The sequence below is a fragment of the Phyllobates terribilis genome, unplaced genomic scaffold (assembly GCF_046119375.1).
Source record: "Phyllobates terribilis strain yellow unplaced genomic scaffold, ASM4611937v1 Scaffold_1__5_contigs__length_1240528914, whole genome shotgun sequence".
Taxonomy (NCBI): Eukaryota; Metazoa; Chordata; class Amphibia; order Anura; family Dendrobatidae; genus Phyllobates; species Phyllobates terribilis.
In genome coordinates this window covers 160339521-160351922 of record NW_027362761.1, presented here as the reverse complement: position 1 = coordinate 160351922, position 12402 = coordinate 160339521, and the positions used below count along the sequence as shown (strand labels likewise).

Genomic DNA, 12402 nt, shown 5'->3' with positions numbered 1-12402 from the left:
TGTGACGCTTTCTCATTTGTGTCCATTGGTCGCCTGCTTCCCATCTGTGTCCGTCGTTCGCCTGTTTCACTTTTGCGTCCGTTGTGTGCCTGCCTCCCATTTGTGTCTGTTGTTCGCCTGTTTCCCATTTGTGTCCGTTTCCCATTTCTGTCTGTTGTTCACCTGTTTCCCATTTGTGTCCGTTGTTCGCCTGTTTCCCATCTGCGTCCGTTGTTCGCCTGTTTCCCATCTGTGTCCATCGTTCGCCTGTTTTCCATTTGTGTACATTGTTCGCCTGTTTCCCATTTGCATCTGTTGTTCGCCTGATTCCCATTTGCGTCCGTTGTTTGCCTGTTTCCCATTCCTGTCTGTTGGTCGCCTGTTTCCCATTTCTGTCCATTGTTTGCTTGTTCCCATTTACGTCCGTTGTGCGCTTGTTTCCCATTTCTGTCTGTTGTTTGACGTGTTTCCCATTTCTGTCCGTAGGTTGCCTGTTTCCCAGTTCTGTCCGTTGGTCGCCTGTTTCCCATTTCTGTCCGTTGGTCACCTGTTTCCCATTTCTGTCCCTTGTTTGTTTCCCATTTCTGTTCTTTGTTTGACGTGTTTCCCATTTCTGTTGGTCGCCTGTTTCCCATTTCTGTCCGTTGGTCGCCTGTTTCCCATTTCTGTCCGTTGTTTGCTTGTTTCCCATTTCTGTCCGTTGTTTGCTTGTTTCCCATTTCTGTCCGTTGGTCGCCTGTTTCCCATTTCTGTCCGTTGTTTGCTTTTTTCCCATTTCTGTCCTTTGTTTGACGTGTTTCCCATTTGCGTCCGTCTGTTTCCCATTTCTGTCCATTGTTCGCCTGTTTCCCATTTCTGTCCTTTGTTTGACATGTTTCCCATTTCTGTCCGTTGTTTGCTGGTTTCCCATTTCTGTCCTTTGTTTGACGTGTTTCCCATTTCTGTCCGTTGGTCGCCTGTTTCCCATTTCTGTCCGTTGGTCGCCTGTTTCCCATTTCTGTCCGTTGTTTGCTTGTTTCCCATTTCTGTCCTTTGTTTGACGTGTTTCCCATTTCTGTCCGTTGGTCGCCTGTTTCCCATTTCTGTCCGTTGTTTGCTTGTTTCTCATTTCTGTCCTTTGTTTGCTTGTTTCCCATTTCTGTCCTTTGTTTGACATGTTTCCCATTTCTGTCCGTTGTTTGCTGGTTTCCCATTTCTGTCCTTTGTTTGTCGTGTTTCCCATTTCTGTCCGTTGGTCGCCTGTTTCCCATTTCTGTCCGTTGGTCGCCTGTTTCCCATTTCTGTCCGTTGTTTGCTTGTTTCCCATTTCTGTCCTTTGTTTGACGTGTTTCCCATTTCTGTCCGTTGGTCGCCTGTTTCCCATTTCTGTCCGTTGTTTGCTTGTTTCCCATTTCTGTCCGTTGTTTGCTTGTTTCCCATTTCTGTTCTTTGTTTGACGTGTTTCCCATTTCTGTCCGTTGGTCGCCTGTTTCCCATTTCTGTCCGTTGGTCGCCTGTTTCCCATTTCTGTCCGTTGGTCGCCTGTTTCCCATTTCTGTCCGTTGTTTGCTGTTTTCCCATTTCTGTCCTTTGTTTGACGTGTTTCCCATTTCTGTCCGTTGGTCGCCTGTTTCCCATTTCTGTCCGTTGGTCGCTTGTTTCTCATTTCTGTCCTTTGTTTGACGTGTTTCCCATTTCTGTCCGTAGGTCGCCTGTTTCCCATTTCTGTCCGTTGTTTGCTTGTTTCCCATTTCTGTCCTTTGTTTGACGTTTTTCCCATTTCTGTCCGTTGGTCGCCTGTTTCCCATTTCTGTCCGTTGGTCGCCTGTTTCCCATTTCTGTCCGTTGTTTGCTTTTTTCCCATTTCTGTCCTTTGTTTGACGTGTTTCCCATTTCTGTCCGTTGGTTGCCTGTTTCCCATTTCTGTCCGTTGGTTGCTTGTTTCTCATTTCTGTCCTTTGTTTGACGTGTTTCCCATTTCTGTCCGTAGGTCGCCTGTTTCCCATTTCTGTCCGTTGTTTGCTTGTTTTCCATTTCTGTCCTTTGTTTGACGTGTTTCCCATTTCTGTCCGTTGGTCGCCTGTTTCCCATTTCTGTCCGTTGGTCGCCTGTTTCCCATTTCTGTCCGTTGGTCGCCTGTTTCCCATTTCTGTCCGTTGGTCGCCTGTTTCCCATTTCTGTCCGTTGTTTGCTTGTTTCCCATTTGTGACCCTCTCCCCGAGGTGATTTTATGTACGGCATAACATTGAGTACATTTTGTAACATTTTAGCAGAACGCGCTATTTTTTTAATTCAGGAAACACATGCGCCATTTTTAAGAGTTTGGCGCAAATGTCATCAGCGAATACCACAGACAATAAAGTGATTTAATACTCTTGTAAATTAAGCCCGGGGCCTGGCGGCGGTCTAATGCACAGTTAGGAGCCACACTGAGGCATTACAGATCTCCAATAATGCATACATGAATAATAGTCATTATTTAGGCTAAAACACAGAAAGCAGCAGAAGGAAAATAATGGCAACTAATTTATATTGTGTGTGAAGCTGGCACAGAGGTCATGCCCGGCAGTAGTGTGCCTAGGTATTGTCGACGACTAGTGCTTGTAGTATTCCTCAGCTGGGACGCTCCAGTGGAACGCACAGCCCGCGCAGCAGTCCGACCACGTGACTTTAGTAGTCACATGGGCGTGTCACGTGGGGCGCGACGTCAGAAGGTCCTTTCGGTGAAGGGGGAACTAGCCGCTACCCTGTCACCACAGAGGAAGAGCTGGGGACTAACTGACCCACAACTGGCAGGAGGGCACAGCCAGGAGAGAGAGAGAGTGCGGCAGCCAGGCGGAGCAATGGAGGCACGGGGACCTGTGTGACTTACCGGGAAGTGCCTCGGCTTTCCCCCATGGTGAGTAATTTGCATATATTTCCTATGGCAGGGCTGCGGTACACGGGGGACTCTGTTCCGCTCCCTTTGTGGCCACTATAATGGAGTAGGCTGTACCTGGGTGCTGGTTGGCTGCCCAACAGGACGTGTGCACAGATAGCAGTCAGCCTGCGTCAGTACGAGTGTTTACTAACAGTGTGTGCACAGGGGCATAGGTACCAGCAGTGTGTGCACAGGGGCATAGGTACCAGCAGTGTGTGCACAGGGGCATAGGTACCAGCAGTGTGTGCACAGGGGCATAGGTACCAGCAGTGTGTGCACAGGGGCATAGGTACCAGCAGTGTGTGCACAGGGGCATAGGTACCAGCAGTGTGTGCACAGGGGCATAGGTACCAGCAGTGTGTGCACAGGGGCATAGGTACCAGCAGTGTGTGCACAGGGGCATAGGTACCAGCAGTGTGTGCACAGGGGCATAGGTACCAGCAGTGTGTGCACAGGGGCATAGGTACCAGCAGTGTGTGCACAAGGGCATAGGTACCAGCAGTGTGTGCACAAGGGCATAGGTACCAGCAGTGTGTGCACAGGGGCATAGGTACCAGCAGTGTGTGCACAAGGGCATAGGTACCAGCAGTGTGTGCACAGGGGCATAGGTACCAGCAGTGTGTGCACAGGGGCATAGGTACCAGCAGTGTGTGCACAGGGGCATAGGTACCAGCAGTGTGTGCACAAGGGCATAGGTACCAGCACTGTGGGCACAGGTACCAGCAGTGTATGCACAGGGGCATAGGTACCAGCAGTGTGTGCACAGGGGCATAGGTACCAGCAGTGTATGCACAGGGGCATAGGTACCAGCAGTGTGGGTACAGGTACCAGCAGTGTGTGCACAGGGGCATAGGTACCAGCAGTGTGGGTACAGGTACCAGCAGTGTGTGCACAGGTACCAGCAGTGTGTGCACAGGTACCAGCAGTGTGTGCACAGGGGCTCAGGTACCAGCAGTGTGTGCACAAGGGCATAGGTACCAGCACTGTGGGCACAGGTACCAGCAGTGTGTGCACAGGGGCATAGGTACCAGCATTGTGGGTACAGGTACCAGCAGTGTGTGCACAGGGGCTCAGGTACCAGCAGTGTGTGCACAGGTACCAGCAGTGTGGGTACAGGTACCAGCAGTGTGTGCACAGGGGCATAGGTACCAGCATTGTGGGTACAGGTACCAGCAGTGTGTGCACAGGGGCATAGGTACCAGCAGTGTGTGCACAGGGGCATAGGTACCAGCAGTGTGTGCACAGGGGCATAGGTACCAGCAGTGTGTGCACAGGGGCATAGGTACCAGCAGTGTGTGCACAGGGGCATAGGTACCAGCAGTGTGTGCACAGGGGCATAGGTACCAGCAGTGTGTGCACAGGGGCATAGGTACCAGCAGTGTGTGCACAGGGGCATAGGTACCAGCAGTGTGTGCACAAGGGCATAGGTACCAGCAGTGTGTGCACAAGGGCATAGGTACCAGCAGTGTGTGCACAGGGGCATAGGTACCAGCAGTGTGTGCACAAGGGCATAGGTACCAGCAGTGTGTGCACAGGGGCATAGGTACCAGCAGTGTGTGCACAGGGGCATAGGTACCAGCAGTGTGTGCACAGGGGCATAGGTACCAGCAGTGTGTGCACAAGGGCATAGGTACCAGCACTGTGGGCACAGGTACCAGCAGTGTATGCACAGGGGCATAGGTACCAGCAGTGTGTGCACAGGGGCATAGGTACCAGCAGTGTATGCACAGGGGCATAGGTACCAGCAGTGTGGGTACAGGTACCAGCAGTGTGTGCACAGGGGCATAGGTACCAGCAGTGTGGGTACAGGTACCAGCAGTGTGTGCACAGGTACCAGCAGTGTGTGCACAGTGTGTGCACAGGTACCAGCAGTGTGTGCACAGGGGCTCAGGTACCAGCAGTGTGTGCACAAGGGCATAGGTACCAGCACTGTGGGCACAGGTACCAGCAGTGTGTGCACAGGGGCATAGGTACCAGCATTGTGGGTACAGGTACCAGCAGTGTGTGCACAGGGGCTCAGGTACCAGCAGTGTGTGCACAGGTACCAGCAGTGTGGGTACAGGTACCAGCAGTGTGTGCACAGGGGCATAGGTACCAGCATTGTGGGTACAGGTACCAGCAGTGTGTGCACAGGGGCATAGGTACCAGCATTGTGGGTACAGGTACCAGCAGTGTGTGCACAGGGGCATAGGTACCAGCATTGTGGGTACAGGTACCAGCAGTGTGTGCACAGGGGCATAGGTACCAGCATTGTGGGTACAGGTACCAGCAGTGTGTGCACAGGGGCTCAGGTACCAGCAGTGTGGGCACAGGGACCAGCAGTGTGTGCACAGGGGCTCAGGTATCAGCAGTGTGTGCACAGGGGCTCAGGTATCAGCAGTGTGTGCACAGGGGCTCAGGTACCAGCAGTGTGTGCACAAGGGCATAGGTACCAGCACTGTGGGCACAGGTACCAGCAGTGTGTGCACAGGGGCATAGGTACCAGCATTGTGGGTACAGGTACCAGCAGTGTGTGCACAGGGGCTCAGGTACCAGCAGTGTGTGCACAGGTACCAGCAGTGTGGGTACAGGTACCAGCAGTGTGTGCACAGGGGCTCAGGTACCAGCAGTGTGGGTACAGGGGCTCAGGTATCAGCAGTGTGTGCACAGGGGCTCAGGTATCAGCAGTGTGTGCACAGGGGCTCAGGTATCAGCAGTGTGTGCACAGGGGCTCAGGTATCAGCAGTGTGTGCACAGGGGCTCAGGTATCAGCAGTGTGTGCACAGGGGCTCAGGTATCAGCAGTGTGTGCACAAGGGCACAGGGGATGCTGCAGACAGGCACGCATACTTTACAAGTAGGGATACTGCATGTAGAATACAAGCAGGGATGCTGCAGGCAAGCATGTATACAATACAAGAAGGGATGCTGCATGTACATATACAGTAAAAGTAGGGATTCTGTATGTATTCACGTATATAATACAGGTAGGGATGTTGCGGTCAGGAACGTATGCTATACAAGAAGGGATGCTGCGGGCATGTATATTTTGTAAAAAAAAACATGCAGAAGGCATCAACTTCTTCTTGTAAAGTATAGGTGCCCGCACGTATACTCTACCAGTAAAGATGCTGCAGAACAAAAGTAACATTACTACACTCATTGAAATCTATGGGCCACCATGGTATAAATGCTATTGCTCTATTTTATGGGATGCCAACCACAGAATGATGCCCTTGCACATAAGTAGAGCATTATCTGTGTTTGGTGATAGTTCAATTCCTTTCATTGTAATGAATCTATATTGTGATGTATAGGTAGTGGATGTATTGCCCATCTGGCATATCCGATGGCATGCTAATGTAAAGGTTTTATTGGGATCTGTACTGAAAATCAGACTAGTATTATAACCTATGCTTGAAGGTGCTTTCCTGTGTTGATTTTTTGAGTGGATTTGAAACCAAGACTAGTTGTGTATTTTAAAAAGAGAAAATCTTTTCTATCTAATTGCATCAATACAGCCCATGTAAAATTGCCACGAGCATCCAGTGCTATACATATTGACGTGACCACAGTAGCCCACAAGTGGACCACCAGCACTGGAGCATTGGTGATGTAAAAAGATGAGCGTGAGCGTTTCTTTTGCTTCTGTTAACTCATTTGCCACTCTCAATGTTTTTACAAAAAAAAACAAATATTCGTTGCAGAGTCTGTCACAAATTTGATGTTTGACATGTGGCAGATCCAGATGTGGGCTATCCCCCATACAGTGGGACGTATCCAACCTCCTCTGCTCAATGCAGTGTCAGCGCAGAATCCACGTCAAGAATTGACTTGTCAAATCTTATATATTTTTTTGTCCCTCCCGTAGCGCAGATTTTATATCTGCAACATATGAACTATGGCTCCGATTAATTGGTAGTAGCATATATGTAGATTATGATGTGGCACCAGTCTGAAATTTTTATTTTGTTAACATGCTTTTCACATATTTTGGTATTATGGTATCACCATTTCTTTTTTTTTTTCTTTGAGTAAAATAACCTGGCTCCATTTAGTGTTTATTTTGCTGTAATTGTTTTCCTAATATACTGAACCAGAAGTTTTGTCCAAGTCTATCACTGCTTTGATCAGTATTTTTCATTGTATAGAATACATTTACTGTATAAATAACATTTGCATGAACCACAATGATTACATTTCTACAGACATGACCTGAGTTGCCTGCAGAGAAATGCATTGTCCTGTGTGTACACCAGAATAAAGTAGTTCTATAGGAATCCAACCCACTGGGGTAGTGTTGTCACTAGAGGGCAGAGTTGTATACGTGTTGGACTTTTACATAATGGCTATAAAGAGGAACTATAAATATACCAAAGAGCACCCTTATTCTAACAGGACATGTTTGGCAGTCCATGCTGTGTTAGGCTGAATAGATGTTTATACCATATTTTTTTCGAGATGTTTTTGCTTTATTATATGCTATTATTGGTAGAGCGTAGTTGGCAATATTCAATGGTCAGCCTTATAAGTGAACCAATATTCTCACTATTACCAATTCGTACAACCCTTTTTAGAATGAGCTGCAAGATGTGGTTAAGTAGTCTTTTATTAGGTTTGTTTCCTGGTTCATTACTTCTGTAGACAAGTCAACAGAATGTAACTGTTACCTAGGACACAAGTGAGTCATACCAGTTTTAGTTTCTTATTAAATGTTTGCGGCACAGGGCTAGATTAATGGGTTGTTCTAATGTTGTATCTTCAGGAGCGCACCGATCCCTGGTTTCCTGCTTTGCCATGGGCAGCTTTCTCCTGAAGATTGACAGTTTGGCAGCGGCATGGCAGCGCCATAGGTTCTAACTGTGCTTTCTCTCAGGCTCCTAGCAGAGGCAGCATGAGAGAAGCTCAGGGGCACAGAGATTGGTCAGATCCAGCTTATGGGTAGAGCAGTGCAAATATACCAGTGATGGGGGTCATGTTAGTTGCATGACCGAGGATACGAGCTTTAAGTTTTGTGTCTCGGTTACAAGTCTCCATGGGTATTCCCTTCATGTGGAGTGTCTTGGGCTCTATGCCCTGAAAGCTCACCAGTCACCCTTATTATCAGGGCTGTGGATTCGGTAAGCCAAACCTCTGACACCTCAATTTCCCTGACTCCCGACTCCACAGCCCTGCCGCACTACTGAGCGTGTACATAAAGTGCAACACAGATTCACGTCAACTAAAAGCCGAGATCCTTATATCAGGGACAGAACAGACATTTATAGGACGTTTCATAACTTTCCCAAATTCTTATGAAAACATTTACAGCACATCCTGCACTGAACTAATGGACCCAATTTACTATATATTGTCGGAGTCGGTCCATTTCATTCAGACTCCACAGCCCTGCTTATTATTATAGATTACACATTAGAACATCATAGAGCAGTTCCATGGTGATTTAATGAACCGTGTAAGGCCTCATTCATGTGTTATTTTTTTGTTAGAAAAAAAAAAAAATTGCCTGATTTCCATCAGTGTGCTGAATAAGATTTTCTTCAGTGTTTGGTCAGTATGTTAGTTTTTACCTTCAGTGTTTATCAGTTTTTAAACTCGTACAGGTTTCTCAAATTGTCTTATCAGCCAGTGAAAAATGAACAGCAGTGGTCTATATCTGCTTCTTCTGCCCTAGATGGAATTAAATGCTTTTGGACAACCCCTTTTTGATAGCTATACTGTGCATAACAAAATAAAAACACTTCATACTTGGTTCCCTAGCTGATCCTTCCATGTCGGCCCTGTGTCGTCTCATTAAAATTTATCAAGTATTTATTTTTATTTTATGATGGGCAGTGGAGCTATCAAAGACCTGTCACTTGCTAAAGAATGAGTTAAAGCGCACCTGTCAGCAGGATTGTACTTAGTAAACCACATACACTGTCAGGAGGGCACCACAACACTGAGTAAAATGATACATTTGTTAATGAAATCCGTCCTGTGGTTCTTTTATAATCTTTATTTTCATTTCTGACATAATGATATACTCGTGCTTCGGGGCGGGCTTTAACTGGTGCTCTGCTTATGTATTCCACTGTATGGCTTCTGACAGGTCACTGTGCCTTCAGTGACTGCCTACTATTTTAAAATACTGCCTGTGTAATTTGTGTGCCAATCCTGAAATTTACATGCACCAAAATGACCCCCCCTCCCGCCCACGCATGCGCAGTAGCATCTCTCAGCAATCGAGAAAATTAAGAAAATATTGTCCCGCTCTGGACAACCCCTGTTTTAAATTTTTTTTTTCTGTAAGACATCAGGAAAAAATGCTATATAGAGGGCATGCAGGACAAATTCACAATGATTTATCTTGTGTATGTAGTATATTATTTTATCTCTTTCTATGGACGTTAATGTAACATCTGTCTGAAGTGTAAATAAAAACAAAAAAAATGCATACACAACTACAACAAAATGAAAAAACACTGTTGGAGCGGGGATTCATGCCCTTCGCCAGTGTTGGTTATAAGTCCGCAGAAGTAAGATGCAGTAAATTCATTGAGGTACACACTTCTTAATGAATTTGGCTCATTTGTGCTTCCTGTGCACCAGAGTCAGAAATGGTACTCCAGTTATCAGCTGAAAGTATAAACGCTAAAATGGTTTTAATTGTTCCCTGTGTGTAATACCAGGCTCATGGAGACACAGAGCCCCTAACTGGTTTATCTGTCATCCCAGATCTAAAAGAAAAGAGGTACTCTGCGGTTCAGGCTTCCATTATTTTCCTCTCTTATTTATGCCGTATTAACATTCATGTGTCACGGTCCGAACACAGACATTGATTTGTGGATTTCCTGACCCAAAAAACTCAACAACTTTTTAGACCTGTATGAGGCTGCCAATTTTGTATCATGTCCGTGAATATGAATGTACTGGCATTTCTGGTTATGCAGCACCTCTCTCTCTTCTCACTGACCTGACATCAGTCATGGAGATGTTCTGCTGCATACAGGGCAGGACAAATGTCGAGGCCGCTGTCCGTTGCTCAGCAGGTATCACGCACATGCTCCATAAGTTAGTCAGATGTTTGTATGCTATATACCAGGCTTTGTACGGTTCCCTCAATCAATTATTCTGCCCAGCTTGCTGCATTGTCACTCTGCACCCCGTCAGATTAGGCCACTGCAAAGCTAATTATGACACCAGGCGTACTTTTTTTTTTTTTGCAGGATTTGTTCTTGTCGTGTTGGGCAATACAAACACTTGGTCTCCTGCCATACCTCTGCATGTAGTGAAGAGAAGGCATGCCAGCGAATTCCCACCCATTGCTGCTTCCTGTCTTTGGCATTCTGTACACTGGCTCATTTATTGCCCTATTTTGGATCGCACGGATTGGAGTTAGGAAATGAAATTTTGTTACTTGGTTGTCAGAACAAATGGCTCATCAGTCTCTTTCTCTCTGTAATTTTAAATCAGTGACCAATTTATGTCTTGTGGAAATGTACAGTCTTTTAGAAGAGTAGTCCTTCTTGTGCTTTGTTTTATTTCTTATCCACGTTCTGTATTTGTAATGGAAGAAATAAGACTTAAGAATTGCTTTCTTTTCTGTGCGTACGCTGGGGGACAGAATTCTGGAGTACATATTTGGCATTGCAGAGCTGGAGCACCACTTTTTAAGAAACACATTCTTAAATGTTTAATTTCTTTTGTGTCAGGCATTGGGGCATCCAAGTTCAGCATGGATGTACTGTGACAAAGTCACTGGCAAAGTACTGGAGGGGAGATATGTAGCACTGAGATTGTTTAATTACTGGAATTAACAAACATAGGAAAAATGTTCCAGCACGCAAAATAATGAGGGGTTAATCAGCCATGTTTAGTGCTAGGATGATTAAACACCTGTAGAGAGGGAGGAGGTCATAGGATAAATTCCCAGCCTTTTTAGAGCATTTGCTGTGGGGTGGGTCTGGAGTCACAAGCTCTGGAGCGGTTTTGTCATGTGAAGGAAAGCTAAACCTTGGGTTGTTTGTTCCTGAAGCAGACGGTTACCTGTAGCAACAAGGACTGTGCCATACGTTATGTTTTGTTTTCCTGTTGGGATGGGAAGGCCATTTTAGTTTTGCTAATGTTGCCGTGGTTTATGCAGTGCTCTTAATAAACCACAGAAGATTTATAGAGACAGTGTTCCTGTGTCTACCTTTATGTGCAACCGAGTGTCACGCTGGGTATGGGTGGAACCCAGTGTATAACGACAGGAAAAGTGAAGGGTGCCCTACAAGTAGGGAAAGGGGGAGTGGAGACCCCTAAACGGCTCAAACAACCAGGGCTGTGGAGTCGGTATAAAATGGACCTACTCTGACTCCTAAAATATATAATAAATTGGGTACAGTAGTTCAATGCAGTTTGTGGGGAATATTTTTTCATAAGCATTTGGGAAAGAAATGAAATGTCCTATTCCTGATCTAAGGGTCTAGACTTTTAGCTGAGATAAATCTGTGCTACTGTAAATTTATCACTTAAACATGAGCCATGTATGTCGGAGTCGTGGAGTATAGGGATTTTAGTAATGCCATAACAGTAATACAAAAATAAAACTAATTAAAAAAATTATAAACTGGTTTATTTGTAATTGTAATAGTGCAGTAATGATAAAAATAAAAATGGTAATTCATTTGTGAGGCCTAGTTCCAGTAAGTTAGTGTAGTGTTGGTATGGGGAGTACAATTGGGGGAGAAAGGTTGAACTTGATGGACCTAGGTCTTTATTCAACCTACGTTACTATAACATGGAAATTGATGAGTCGGAGGTTTTGGCTTACCGACTCCACAGCCCTGCAAACAACACACCCTGACTTCCCTGTGGACCCTATATAGGTTCTGCAACTATCGCCGAGCAGGAAACCTGGCTCTAGCTGACCTTAAAGCTTGGCCCTAGGTGGGGAGGGGTGAGCACTAGTCAGCCCCACTGCAAACTAAAAAAAAAAAAACACACAACGGAAACAAACAAGGGAATACACTTAGCTGCAAGATTACGCCGGAGGAAACACGGCAACAATCCACAAAGGAACTCCAAGAAAATTCTAGCCAACTACTAGAATTTAAGGCCTGAATAGATCAGGACATTCTATCACCAGCAACTCTCTGGAGAAACTGAGTGTATTTAAGAATACAGCAAGGGTGTGCTAATTAACTGCAGAAGATGAGGATCAACGCTGGGTCCTAAAGGGCGATGGATCAGGAAGATGTTTGCAAGGCCAAACGCAGCGACCTTCTACAGCTGGACCCCGAATGACTGTCTGTCAAACCTGACACACCCGTGACACCGAGTGAGCCGATCTACCACAGTACTCAAAGTTAAGAGACAAAGATAATTTCATTGCTAGTTTACTGCATTAACACAACGGACCAGTTTCAATGTATGAAGAGATCAGCATCAGTTTTCAATAATTGCAACCATTTTAAGGGATTTTGTGGTTTGTTGGTGATTGAACAGTTTTCCTAAGAATGTCCCAATAGTCAAACCTGCCTGATACAATATAGTTGGCTCTATTAGTAACTTTTCCAGCTC

The 12402-nt window shown here is 46.1% G+C and overlaps 1 protein-coding gene across 1 annotated transcript in view; it reads left to right on the top strand.

The window, feature by feature from the left end:
- Positions 1 to 2636: 2636 nt before the first annotated feature.
- The window catches only part of JAK2 (Janus kinase 2), a 286716-nt gene continuing 276950 nt past the window's right edge, over positions 2637 to 12402 (top strand). The window contains exon 1 of the mRNA XM_073669078.1: positions 2637 to 2857. The gene's annotated coding sequence lies outside the window, so the exon portion shown is untranslated. The remainder of the gene's footprint in view (positions 2858 to 12402) is intronic.